The sequence below is a fragment of the Vulpes vulpes genome, chromosome 12, assembly GCF_048418805.1.
Source record: "Vulpes vulpes isolate BD-2025 chromosome 12, VulVul3, whole genome shotgun sequence".
Classification (NCBI taxonomy): domain Eukaryota; kingdom Metazoa; phylum Chordata; class Mammalia; order Carnivora; family Canidae; genus Vulpes; species Vulpes vulpes.
Window position 1 is genome coordinate 180,084,471 of NC_132791.1, and position 14,494 is coordinate 180,098,964.

The window sequence follows — 14,494 nt, forward strand, 5'->3', positions numbered from 1 at the left end:
CCCCGGGAACAAAGCCCCGTCCCTCCCGGGCCGCGACCCCGCTCCCGCGCATCCCAAGTCAGGGGCCGGCCTAGAATCGGACGAGGAGAAAGGGGCGCGCCCTCGGCCACAAGAAAGGGAGCCTGGGGCCTCCGAACCCGAGCCCTCGGCCTCCGGGCCCCATCCACGTCACAGCCAGGCCACTCCAGCACGGGGACATCAGCCAATGTGGACAGGAATTTATTGGAAACACACACACACACACACACACCCATCCTATTAACTGCTTTACAGAGCACTTCTGTTTTTCAGCTGCAGAAACTTAGAAAAACATCCCCTGCTCTCCAGTGAGACTTTAAGGATAGAGTTCTCCAAGGGAGAGAAAGAAAGAAGACGGGAAGAGAAGTCGCAGCTTGCAAGGGAAGCCTGCACTCTTTTTTTTTTTTTTTTTTTTTTTTAAGACTTGCCTTAAAAAGCCACATCATTTCAGATAAGGCATACATCAGGCCCTTCCCGGGGAGACTCTACTGCCAGGTCGAATTTAATAGGGGGGGCACCCCAGTTGGTCAAAGCCAACTGCTGGACGTTTTTATATCTCCCCAGGTTCACCTTTTTCCATTCTGATATGCAAAGGCAAGCCCTACAGAAAGCTCACCGGAAGTCCCCTGTCCTGCCTCTCAGAATCCCACACTCAGCTCTGTCTGATTTTACTCCCGCCCCATTCTCTCAGCACAGAAAGGCACCTGCTTGTCCCCTGCTGAAAGCCACCCACCCAGGCTGGCCCCACAGCCTCGAAGAGTCCAACTGCGCAACAATGACCCGTGCAAGGGTGAGAACTATAATGAGCTCACGAGGCAAAAAGCTGTAGGTATGGAACCGTATCAGCACTATGCACACACTGATGCAGGGGGAGAGAGGATGCCTGACTGATTAAAACTATCCCATCACCGCATAGAAGGCGTTCTGCACAACGTAATTTGGGTTCAAATTAATGTAAACATCCAACCTGTTGGGGACAGACAACCCCTTCCCTACATCTTAACGTTTTAGTCCAGAAAAGAGACTCCAAAAATTTTTTTTCCCTTCCGGTAGGGCCCTGGGAGAAAAGACTGCCTCTAGGGAATCATGTCCGATTAGGGACAAAGGAGAGCACAAGCCAAATTCTGTCACACATGAGAGACTGTATGGGGAGGGGGACTGGAGAGCAAAAAAGGCAAAGTGGAGGATGATTTTGCAAACCAGAGTGCGATCACTGTCGAGCTGTTTCCAGAGCACCTGACTTTAGACCCAAGAACAGGTGGTGTTTTCAAAACACACTATTATTTATATTAGCCACAGGAGTTGAGAACACCTTAAAGAAAAACCAATTAATAATTTAATTGAAAAAGTCACTATGAATAATACATGAAGATGATGATGCTAGCAATAACGCCAATAACGTGGCGCCCGCCACCCAGATATGACTTTGGAAATGTCTTCAGGAACCTCAGGACTCCCAAGCTCCTGGGTCCTACCTGGGAGCCACCCCGTAGCCTGTTAGATAGAGACAATAAGAAAATGTTTATACTCCCAGAAAATCTAATTTTGCTGCTTTATCTTAACTTTTATTAACAGGGGATGACCTCATAATCTGGTGACATCATGAACCTGGTGGGCCGACAGATAAATATCTTCAATAAAATAAAAGCTAGAATGCTGAAGAACCTGCTCTAAAGTAAGCTGGAAGGATGTGGAGGTGCTGGACAGAAGGCCCCAGGGGGATCTGCAGGATCCTGCCAGGGTCCCAAGGGGCGGCCACCTGACAAGTAGAACTGAGAGTGACCGTGGGTCTATCTTACTCCAGCACCAGCTACGTATGTGCTCAGAGCTGGCCAGCTTGCCTTTGTTACAGGCAAAATTTTAACAGGTGAATCCACAGGCAAATAATCTATGCATGGCCTCTGTAGCATTATGAATATACAGGACTGCCAAAAAGCTGGGGCATTACCTCTACCAAAACTTATTTCCCCCATTAACAATCGCTTCGGCAGCACACATACTAAAATCCGTAGGAACAAAACAATACCTCTCCAGAGGGATTCTGAAACTTTTGCACTTAGGGGTGGAATCAACAGTTTCCCTGAAACACACAACACGCAAATCCTGTCCTCCAGCTCTGAAAGGCCCTGGCCCTTCTGAGGGCAGATGCCTGTAGTTAAACCCATGGCCTACCCAGCAGAGGCAGCCTGGCTTGTTCATGGCTCCTAGATACTGTTGACAAATAAACCCACTCTCAGAAGAAAAGGCAGTTCTCCATAACCAGTCTCATCTCCTCTGGACACCGTAATTGGCAACAGCCAAAAGGATAAATATTTAAAAATAAATCAGGGAATGCTGACCTCTTCCCTAGTCCTCCCCTGACCCACTCTCCAAGCCAGAGGCCAGCCGCCCCCCCCCCCCCGCCCCCAACACTTAACTGACTGGTAAATCACAGTGATCCCAACTGAGCCAAACTGGCTTGCCTTTCTCTCCACACACACATTCATTCTCCAGAGCTGTGTCCCCTCACTTCAGCAAAGGTAAATATGATCTCTGAGCTGAGACACAGTGAATGTCAGCATTCTGACTTCCAGCTAAACCTGGACTCTATTTTCACAGCACAGCTGGGTTTCAGGGAGATTAGTGTATTCCTTCAGATCCCTGTATTTTTATGAAAATATACATTCACACGGATTTTAAAATTAGTGCTTAAATAACCTTGAGGGTTTAACAAAGAAAAAGCCAGGAGAGGGCAAAAACAAAAGTCCCTGAAACAAACAATAAAAGTCATTTAGAGCTAAATTGCACACCATGCCCTGGATTCACCCCTTCATTTCTAGGCAGTTATATTTAGGGATGTGGTACCTGCAGGGTGACCAGGCCCTCCTGGGTGTGACAGAGAATACAGGCTTTCCTCAGAACTGCCCACACTCACCTCCATAACCATGGGAGGCTGGTGTGCCAAGGCCTACGCACAGATGTTTTGATTCACATTTCTCTGACACATACCTCAAGGCTTCCATCTATTGCTACAATGCTAATTCCAGAGATTAATTTTTACCCCCAAATCATGGCTGGAGCATTATCTAGTTTACTTGCCCACCCTCCCCAAATAAGACCCTAAATCTGTCAATGGCACACATGCAAAAGACACAAATGAGCAACCTTTTTTTTCTAAAAACTGATTGGAAGATTTTCCAAATTAATTTTAAGTTGCAAAGCCTAAGACTGCAAAATATAAAGAACTTGCCTTAAAACAGCTTTAAAGCATTAGGTAAAGGGGTTGCTCTCTCCCTCTTTTTTTTAAACAAAAATATTATTTCTAAAAGGGCAAAGAGAATTTGCCATGCAAGACTTTTATACCCAGGGGGATTCTTACATTTGTGTTTCTAAACCTTGAAATTGAGAATTTTAATGAAAAGGCAGACAGATGCTTAAGGATAGCATCGCAACCAGAGTCCATACATTACAGTTGAGAAGCGCTTTGTTTGGGGCCAGGAAAAAGAGGTGGATTCCTATTTCGATCATGGGCCATCCCCACTGTCTGACACATCCCTTTGCGCTCTGCCTGATGCAAACCACAGAATTCTTGGAGGGAAGCAGGTTGGAGGGAGAAGAAAGGAAAAAGCAAACAGGAGAGGAAAGAAAGGGGGGGGGGGATGTGGCCTCTTTATATTAATTGTAGTTTGAAAAAAAAAAAACAATCTCAACATCAATCCCATAGTATGTACCAACAGCTCCCATACACATGTGTTAAAACAATCAATTAAGCAATATGCCAGGAGCACAATAACCAGGATCAGATTTTTTTTTTTTAAGTGAAGAATTTCATTTAGCTTTTGCAATGCCTTCCTATCAAGCAACCACTTCTTGGGGCAGGACACTAAGAGATAAACAAAAGATGACCCAGTTCACACTTCCCAAATGAGAATCCCATTTTCTTATCTTTCCATTTTGGTGCGTTTTTGTTTGAAATCTGTGCTAATCTGACTTAAGAGCCAGAGCTGAAATTTCACATATCCTCCAAGTCAGCCAGTGTTTTAGAATTTGGATTTCTATTGAGGCTGTTCCAATCCTCAGTGAGGCCTACGGTAAAATGTGCTTCATGCTGTTTCGTTTGTCTCTCTGCAGACAAATAGAAACTGTGAAATTTAAAGAATGGATAAAAAAAAAAAACAAAACCTAAAACAAAGAGGTTAAAAAAATAGGACAAATGTTTTTGCTTTTGTGTCTCCCTGGAGCAATTGTTTGGGGGAGTCTGCATTGACAATAACCATGAGAAGGCCATCTAAAGGCGATGCGCACACAAGGGGACTCCTTGCCTGCTGCCTTTGGTCTGGGAGAAAAAGCACCTTAGCTCCGTTTTCCAGGAACAAAAGGCCAGGGCCACGGAAGGGGGGAGAGGTTACTGGGGCTTTCACATGGAGCCAAGTGTCAATGCAGGTTCATTTTTCACCCGTCTTAGTTGGAAAGCAGCTCAGTGAACTTCCTAATGACTGCTTTTCCCTCTCCCCCTATTATTTCTAAACCTAAAAGAACAAAACAATAATATTTTTTTAAACCTAAAACCCATCATCCTATTAGAGGAAAGCCTTGGGGACCTACAAAGTTTTCCCTCTTTCCTTTCCCCACCCTACTTTTTTTTTCCCCTTTTCTTTTTTTTTCTTTTTCTTTTTTCTTTTTTTTTTCTTTTTTTTTTTTTTTTTTTTTTTTTAGAGGAGGGAGGATTCCAATTGTAGATCACATGGAAATAAGAGACACTGGACATTGTGGTCATTTTTAGTAACACCAGAGAACTGCCTTTATGTCTACAGAAAGGCAGGGAGTAGAAAAATAAACGCAAAAGGGGGGAAAACTGAATAGGGATAGAAGGTGATAGTCGGGAAGCTGTGGGGCAACGCCTGCAAACATGTTCTTTTTTCACAGCATGAAGTCGCTAATGCCAGCTTCAGATTTGCGAGTGAATCAAAGTCATCACTACGAGGTTGGGGTTTTTTTTTGGGGGGGGGTGTGGAGGGGTGCCTGGAGAAGTGGACAATAAGGCTGTACTAAAGACATAGGTGTGTGGGTGTGGGTGTGGGGGGGTGCTTCAAAGAAAGGAAGCTGAGATGAATCACTGCATGCCATGGAAATGCCAGGGCAAGTGGATGTCAGAGTGTTTAACCAGATTCTAACCTGGAAACATCTTCCCCAGCGGGTGAACCCTAGGACGAGGCAGTGACACGCAACCCCTCAGCCTTTGAACCCAGACCTGGCAGCTTGGGAACGCGTCCCCCCCCCTTCCCCAGGCAGTCAGTCCCAGGCTCAGGCTGAAAAAGCGAGGTGGGGGTAGGGATGAGAGGGCCCAGCGAAGAAACACAATAAACAACTCAAATATGAACGGAAATGACATCAGCAAAGTGAAGGACCTGTTTATTGCAGATCAAAACAAAACAAACTTCCAAACCTTTTGTGTATACAAGATAACTCTATAAAAAGCCCTCCTAAAATGTCACCAGGGTCGACACATCAGCATCCCAAGAAAACGGATGACAGTTACCAAAGGGGGAGGGGGTTGAGGGGGGAGGAAGAGGGGGATGAAGGGAAGAAGATGGGAGGAGATAGAAAACCAGAAGGGGCCAAAAACCCAGCTGACGAGTTCCCCCCTCTGCTGATCCTTAATATTTATTGGTGTTTATAATCTAAAAGCCATGCTCTGTGTTTCACTTAATACAAGGCCAGACAGTGCTGTCTAATGAGGCAGCATTACAATCAGCTTGTAATACTGAATTTTTAATGCTGCCAAGGATTCTGTTACATAATAATATGAAAAACAGAAGCTGAAAGTGGGCTCTCGGTGACAGGCCACTGGAGGTTCCAAGCAGGCAAGCGCTACGAGCCCGCCTTCCCTTCCCTCTCCCTGCCCACCCCCATCTCCCGGTCTGCCATCAGCCCTCCATCCTTATACAGGAGGTCGGTAGGGAAACCAAAAGGATTTCTTAGGAAATCCACTCTTTTTATTATGACTGCCATTATGATCATCTTGGATCCCAAGTTATATTTCAAGAGTTTGAATTCTAACCTATCTGGGGTTAGAAGTGTGCAATGAGAATTGGGGGAGGCTGAAGAGACAAGGGGTGCAGGAGTGTGGGGGGGGAGCTTATTTTGAGAAAGCTAAACAATACAGAAAAAATTGGGGGGGGGGAAGCTAAGAAGCTGGCGGGGGGGGGGGGGGGGCCGAAGTCTGCCGACCATATTCACAGCTGCCGCACTCAGTTTACATCGGTGTAATTTAAAAGCATATATATAGCCGCCGTCTCTCTTCTCTGTAATACCCCAAGACTGTAAATCTATAACCACTGCAATGATTTAGTGATTAAAAACATGATAACATATTGTGTAACTGCAAACCACAGAACCCCTGCCAACTCTCCTCTAAGATAAAGGGGAAAAAAATACAGAAAATGTGTTGCTTGCAGCGATCTTCCTAAACCCAAAAGATTTTAATAAAAGAACCTATATAGTAGACTCATCGGAAAAGGGTGAGTGAATTCTATGTGAAGCCAGCAAAGGGGTGGGGGGGGGGGGGAGGGCAGCTTTATGTGGGATTCTTTTCCTTGTACTAACAAATTACGACCTAAACATGCCTTTTCTTTTCTCTCTCTCTCTTTTTTTAATAGTTTGTTGTAACTGGAATAACTGGTCTTGTGTGCTGTCTTGCATATTCAAAGCAGCTTTGTAATCGGATCTGGAGACCCAACCTTATTTGCCTGAACTCAATAGGGTTTTTCTTCTCCCCCCTCCTCTCTTGTTTTGTTTTGGATTTGGTATTGTGGGTTTTCTGTTCTTGCTGGGAGCAGACAACCGCGCAGGAAGAGGCTCTGGTGCCTTTAAGCTACAGAGCAAACACCTGAGAGGGGGAGGCACAATTTGTAACATGGCAGGAGGAGCCTAAAATATACACAAAAAAAAATAAAATCAAAGCAGCTGTAGGGGTTTTGGCCTCTGAGCAGCTGACCTGACCCCATTCTGTATATTCTTTTATTTCCCTATTGCAGGATTCCTGCACCTTGGGTCAGATTCGAACTCAATGTGACCCTGAGGAGAAGGCAGTCACCGAGCCCTGGAACTGCTCCATATGTAATGGGGGTGGGGGGGGGAATGAAGGGAGTGTAAGTGCATATGCATTCAGACTCCCCCAGTGTAGACACCCACACACTATGTACTTACACACACACACACACACACACACACACACAATCTGTCAGGGATGCCAGGCCGTGGGGCCAGGTCCAGCCCAGCTTTCACAGCTCACACAGCTGAGAGCCTGAACTCTCCCTAAAGCCCCCCAAAATCTTCGTATCTACAACTCTACCCATAAACACATGCATGCACAGACCAACGCTCCTCCAGAGACTTTATATGTTTAAAAAGTCCACAGATCTGAATTGCCTCCTCTCTGGACCTGAGCAGGGCAGTTTATTCAGAGAAATCAATAGGAAAGAGCATTTGCAAATATTTATATAAGCCCTGTGCGTTTCAGCATTAAGTAATTAAAAACTAAAACTCAGGGAGGGGGAAGGGAGGAGACATACAGGCAGAAGGCTACAGGCCTAGAGTGGGTTTTCCTGCCCACACCTCATCTCCCCAAACCACAATCCTTTCAAAACTGACTCCATGTACACTTTTTACGAAATCCTGTTCGTGCACCATTTGCTAGACTATTTCAAAATCATCTCCAAATATGGATTCACCTACCACCAAGCTTTCAAGCCTGACTATAAGATAAGTGTCTGTATTCTCTCTCTCTCTCTCTCTCTCTCTCTCAAATGCACACACAGCAATCCTTACTTTTGACATTGCTTCAATCTCTGGTGTATTACTCTCTACCGTATTCATACTTCTAAATTATTTGCACTAAAGATATCTAACATAAGATGAGAGGAGGGCCCCCAAGGTGGTGATTCAATGAGTGAACACCTCCCCCGAACCTCCCCCCAATACTTCCTACTCCCCTCAACCTAGAGTATACTCACACCTTGGGGGTTTACTGAAATCCACATATGTAAACAGATCTGCCCCCCCCCCCACGTACAGTAAAATGAAGGAGTTCTTAAATGAGCCACTATCCAGTGGACTTCCCCTATATTGTTCCGGAGAGCTGGGCAGCAAATTCTGCTTGTACTGCCTCTAAATCCGCTCTAAGAAGCCGACTGAGGCACTGGAGCACCCACACTGCAGATATCGTAGAAATTTACAGTAAATGTAGGTACACGATTGCAGCACACTGCCCTATTGATTATGCAGATTGTGATCAATCTTTTCCCCTCTCCCATTTCCCAAGCCTCTTTCTGAAGACCTCCAAATAAGTTGCTGTGTAACTAACCATCCTCCCAAAGTAGGGAGAAAAAAAAACAATTTTTAAAAAAACATCATAAATCCTCAAGGGTCCCCCCCAAAAGGATTTTTTAATTCCAAAGTGAATTTATGCTTTGCAATTTGCATTACAGTCAAGCGATCACCGTATGTCATCTTCTTCAAAGGTGCTTAACAAACCCCCTTTTCAAAGTCACTAGAAGTGGAGGCCAGAAAAAGGCAATCAGGCTCCTTCCATATAGTCCTTAGATCACGTTTCAATGATTGAGACCAATAAAAATTGTCATATTTCCCTTAACTTGGAAGCAACAAGGGGGAAAAGTTAAGTGGGTGATTTTTGAAGCACTTGTAATCAAAGAATTTGCCCCAGTCGAAGGAATTGCACAACCTTTTGCAAAAAGTCAGCTTCCGAGCAACAGATTAATTTGTAAAGTAAAATGTTATTTTTCGAACATAATAAACCTACGACTCCTCGAGTCCTTTCACGATTTAAATATACTAAGCATATCCAATACACTCACATCTAGCCTCCAAGAGATACGCCAAAAAAAAAAAAAAAAAGATGTACATGAAAACGCCTGATGGCAAAGAGTGAAGCAGGGCGAGGGGGTGAGTGGGGAATGGCACGTAAACAATCCCAGATTCGTGTAAGGAAAAAAAAAAAAAAAGGAAGCAAGAAAGAAGAAAGAAAGAAAAAAGAAAAAGGGAAGGAAGAAACAAAAAGAAAAAAAAGAGAGAGGAGGAGGAGAACGAAGAAAGAGAAGCAGGCACGCGGCGAGGTCCCCGGCCCAGCTGGTCCAGGAGCGAGGCCGGCGGCCCCGCGCCCCGCGCCCCGCGCCCCCGGGAGCCCCTAGTGTCCGGGGCAGGGCCCCTGCGGGCGCTCGCGGCGCGGCCGGCGGGGCAGGGGGCGCGCAGGTACCGGGCCGGGCGGAGCCGCCTCGCCCCGCGCCGCTGTCGGACCCGGGCTCCCGCCGGGCGGCCGCAGCCCCGCGAGCCGAGCCCCGCCGCGGAAGGCGCCCGCCCGCCCGCCCGCCCGGCCAGCGGCGGCGGCGGCGGCGGCGGCGGCGGCGGGGGCGGCTCGGCCGGGTGCGCGCCCCGCGCGGCGGCTCAGCCCGGGGCCCCGGCGCCTCTCGGGGTGGGGCAAAGTTGGGGGCCGGGGGCGGCGGGGGCGGGGGCGCTCGGCACCGCGGCCCCCCGCCCCCGCCGCCGCCGCCGCCGCCTTTGTCTCGGCGCCCGGACCCCGGCCGCCCTCCCGCCCTCGGCCCGCGCCCCGGCCGGCCCTGCCCCGCGGCGCCTCCAAACTCGGCGCGCGGGCCTCGCCCCGGGCGCCTCCACCCTCCCGGGGGTCGCGGGCGGCCGGCGGCGGCGGCGGCGGGAGGAGGAGGGGGCGGCCCGGGCTCGGCGGCGGCGGCGGCGGCGGCGGCGGGAGGAGGAGGAAGGAGAAGAGAAAGAGAAAGTTTGGCGCAGGGGGAAGGCGAGCGGGACGCAGCGAGCGAGCAGGGCGCGGGCGCGGGGAGCGCGGGCGGCGGCGGCCGGGCGCGGGAGCCGGGAGGGGGCAGGACGAGCCCCATGCAAAGCAGCCCGGGCGCCCCGAGGAGCCCCGCGTCCGGGCGGCGGCGGCGGGAGGAGGAGGAGGAGCAGGCGGCGGCGGCGGCGGCGGCGGCGGCGGCGGGAAAAAAAAAAGAGGGAAAAGTTGCCACTTACGCGGTTGCTTCTCCGGCGGCGGCGGCTGCAGCGGCGCTGCTGGCGGCGGCGGCGGCGGCGGGAGCTGGCGGCGCTTTTAATCCCGAAAAGAGGCGCTCGGGCCGCGGAGCCCATCAAGGCAGCAGCGGCGGCTGGCGGGGGTCGGCGGCGGCGGAGGACGCGCTGCTGGCGGCGGCGGCGGCGGCGGCGGCGGAGCTGGAGCGCGCTCGGCGGAGCCCGGGGCGGGAGGCGGCCGCAGCCGGGGAGCCGGAGCCGCCGCCGCCGCTGCCGCCGAGCAGCATGGTTGGCGGGGAGTTTACAGCCCCCGGAGCGGGCAGGGGCCACGGAGGAGAAGCGGCGGCGGCGGCGGCAGCGGCTCTAGGCTGTAATTGGGATGCAAAGCAGGCGGCGGCGGCGGCGGCTGCGGCCGGGAGGAGGAGGAGGAGGAGGCGGCGGCGGCGGCGGCTGCAGCGGTCGGAGGGGACGCGCTGGAAGTGGGAGCTGATGAGTGAAAAGAAAAAAAAGTCTTTGGATCTTTATTCTGCTAATTAGTTTCCTGCAAAAAATGGCTGTGATTAATTCAGTGCGCATGTGCTTCATTACCCAGGCACGACGGGAAGGGCTAATTAGCCACCTTCTGGATCAATAAGATTCAGCAAAAAAGAAAAGGGGGAGGTGGAGGGAGGCAGAGGGGAGGAAGGGAGGAAAAAAAAAAAACCGGGGGAAAGTGATGAGCAGGGCAAGGAGAGCAGGAAGAGAGGATGGGAGAAGAGCCCAGGAAGAGGGAGAGAGGCACCAAAAGTTTATGCATGTATTAAAAACACACACACACGCACACACACACACGACACACACGCACACACACACATACACACCGAGAAGTGAAATGCAGAGAAGCAACAATAGGAACCTGGCTAAGATTTTTTTTTTTTAAGATTTTTTCTTTCCTTTTTTTTTTCCTTTCTCTTTTGTTTCTTATTTTTTCCCCTTTCTTTTTCTTGCTTTTTTTTCTCTTTTGACAAATGCAGCAATGTTTAAATTAAATAAGAAGAGAGCATCTTCAAAGAAGAAGGGAGCAAGGGTGGGGGGAAGCAATAATGGAGTGGGACAGCTTAAAGCAAAGATTTAAGTGAAAGGCAGAGAAGCAGCTCTAGACAAAATAGAGGCCACTTTAAATTGCAAATCTGAGATTTTTTTTTCCCCAAGAAGGAAAATTATCTCCCCCCCCAAAAAAAATCAGAGGACAAAAAAAAAAAAGATAATATGGACAAAACTTTAGCACGTACCATAGACTAGACCAATATATATATATATATGATATGTTAATTTTGTCTTCTGAAATAAGATGCAATCAATCTTCTCTGGTTCTTTAGAAGGAGAAGGGGAAGCAGGAGTGATGATTAGAAGGAATAAAAGGGGGAAAGTGAAACAGAACTGAGAAGGGGGTTAACTTAAAGGAAAGACAAGAAAAGGAAAAGTTGCACTTGGAAACAAGTCCAACTTTCTACCTTTTTGGACCTAAGAGAAAAGTAAAATCAATTTTCTCGTGTAAAACCTGGAAAGCAGATGTTTTCAAAACACAGGAAGCTATTTTGCCATCAAAAGCAGGGATGTAATAAAGGCAGTGAAAAATAATTTCAAACTAAATTCGTAAGAAAGAAAGCCAATATATTTAAATAGCGAGGAAAGGTCTAGAGTGGAGAAAGGGGGGAAATTATATACCCCTTCCCTCATGCCAAAAAAAAAAAAAAAAGTCTCACAGCTTCCTCCAAGAGTTTGGAGCAGAGTCTCGAAGCCAAAGGGCTTGAAATGAGAGGATGGATTTCAGATAAAGACTAGGAGCAGTACATCCCACCAGAGCCCAAAGGAGATCCCTGGAATCAAAGACAGCAGCCAGGGACCCTGCTACTGTACCGATTCCCAGTACATCAAAGCCATCACTTAGGCGGGTGTACGGTACCTCCAAAAAGCAAGCAAACAAACGCAGGAAGAACAAGAGTCTCAGTCTGTCTCTCTCTCTCTCTCTCCTTCTCTCTCTCTCTCTGTTTCTCTACCCCCTCTTTCAAATCCTAGCCTTAGCGTCACTGCTAATGCAATAGATTTTTTTTAATGACAAGTATGTATTTATGTAAGTTCTAAATATGAACTAGTACCACTGAAATTACAATGTCTGGAATAAAATAAAATGCAATTTGCACTTTAAGTGATCTGCAAACAAATGCAAAAACAACATTGATGTTTCTGAAGGTATTTTTAGTGAACCCTGTAACATCAGGTAGACAGAGAGCTCTCACCAAAACTTATTTTTCTTAGGGGGAAAAAAAGATTTTTTTTTTCCCTCAGCCTCACTGGATTACTTATTTTAGAAAGAATTGGGGAATTAATCGGGAAATCTATTTGATTAGAAAGGAATTCTTCATTTTGAGAGATTTTTTCCAATGCTCTTAAGAGCATGCAGCTTCTTAGTCAGGACTAGGAGGAGAAAACGGTTTAGGATTTTGCAGGGTTACCTCATCTAATCCTTGTGAATTCACTCTGGGAATAATGCTGTTTTATTTAGAGAGAAAAAAAAGAAAATACATTTAGAAAAATCGGGGGTTTCCTCTCTATGAGCCAAATCTGGATTGCCATTCAAACTTTTCCTGGCTGCTTTTCCATGCGGGACAGTTGATCAATAAAGCCAAGTCCAGCCTGGCTTGCTACAGGTTTCACCAGTCAGTGCTTGCAAAACCTTTGTCATTTTCTAAAAATAAAAAAGCTAAAAGTTATTGTAGAAGAAGGGGCTTTTTTTTGTCCCCTGCACAATGTGTCTTTTGTGAGGTTAATGCCATTCTGGGCTCTCGATAGCCCTGGACAATGGGAACTCTCCAGGAGCCTGCAAAGACTCTGGCTTTTTTCTTTCTTGATTTTTTTTTTTTTTAAGGGAAGGATGAAACATTCCTACAGTCCAAACACAACTTCTACTTTGATTAAATAAATATTTATCTTTATTGTAACCATTGTATATTTTTACCTTCAGTTTGTCCGGTTTCTGATTATTATTTTAAATTTTTCATTGGCAACAGTTAATCTTTTTTTTTTTTTCCCTTTCAGTCCAAAGTGCAGGTCAGTGTAAAATGTAGCTGACTGAAAGAAGACTGGTAAATTCTGAATTTTTCCATAATACATCAGGTAAGGAAAATTGCTCAGACCTTCAGGAGTATATTTGCCTCTTATTTATCTATCTTCACAAATCTTCATAATTCTGTTGGTTTATTTTTTTAAGATGCAGCAGAATTAAATTTCTCCTTGTAGATCTTGGAAACTCACTTTAATGCTCTCTGTATTTATTTTCTTTTAAAAATGTAAATAGTACTAGGAGCGAACTTGTAGCTTGTTATACAAAACAGCGCGGAGGAAGTCAGTATCTCCACTGGCATAGGCTATTTGGGGGAAATTCTGGATATAAATGTATTTCATGTTGCAATATAGGAAAATGTCAGCTTAATCTGGTAAATACTTATGCTAATTTTACTCAGTGAATTCGTTATAAGGAGGAGAGGTACCAAGCTTGTATGATTGAATAATGCTTAGGCGATAATCCAGCATCTATATGGATTATTTTATGTACAAAATGAAAAAAGGAACCAAGAAATTCAGAATCTAAATCCTTCATTTAGCTGGCAAGAGGGCAGAAAATTTTTTAGACCAATCTGTTTTTAAGACATTTACAGTAGGGACAGAAAGTAGAATGTAGGCTAAGTATTGCATTGATGTGTATATTTCTCTGCCTCTCGCTCAAATGAATGGATACAAACACAAAGATATATGCATAAATGGGTACATAAATATACATTTGAATGACTTTAGATGTCTTTGCGTCTCTGTGTGTGCTGAATATATGTGCACACAAATATACAAGGTATACATAAATGCAGGTACTGTACAGAGCTATGCGTGTGCTCTCGCTGGGGGTTTTTGTTTGCAGATCTGTTTGAAGCTACTTTTTTTGCAAATATAAAATAGAAGTGTTGGTTTAATGATGAAGATGTAGATGGTGAATTTGAGTAAGAATCTGCCTCCCTGCAATTTTCAGAATCTTGGGTTGCAATGTGAGCAGATATTATTTGGTCCCAGGGCTGAAGATGCCGTGGGCCAGTCTTAAGGAGAAAGAGAGGTGAAGGGGATCTTAGGAGATCTCACTTCCAAAGAGCCTAGCTTCTGGGCCTTGGGTTTTCTTCTGGTTGGGGGGGAGGGGTTGGGGGACACAAAAACAAAAAAAGGGGGGGGGAGGAAGGAGGAAGAAAAAAAAGAAAATCCGTGAGGAGCCAGGGGAGGTTGAAAGGACGCCTCTGCGCACAACTCTAGAGCTAGATCTGAAAGCAGGGTTGCAGGGTGAAGAATGTGCGGGTCTCTTTTTGAATGTGTATTGTTATTCTAAGTCTATTGTATGTATATGTTACTGTCCTTTCATTTGCCA

General features: G+C 46.7%; 1 protein-coding gene across 2 annotated transcripts in view; it reads right to left on the minus strand.

Moving 5' to 3' along the window:
• The window catches only part of ZFHX3 (zinc finger homeobox 3), a 956,897-nt gene that overhangs the window by 230,559 nt on the left and 711,844 nt on the right, over positions 1-14,494 (minus strand). The window contains exon 1 of one of the 2 annotated variants that reach the window (XM_026011600.2): positions 10,057-10,166. The exons of the other annotated variant lie outside the window; for it this stretch is intronic. The gene's annotated coding sequence lies outside the window, so the exon portion shown is untranslated. Of the gene's footprint in view, positions 1-10,056; positions 10,167-14,494 lie in introns of those variants that run through there. 2 annotated transcript variants of the gene reach the window in all.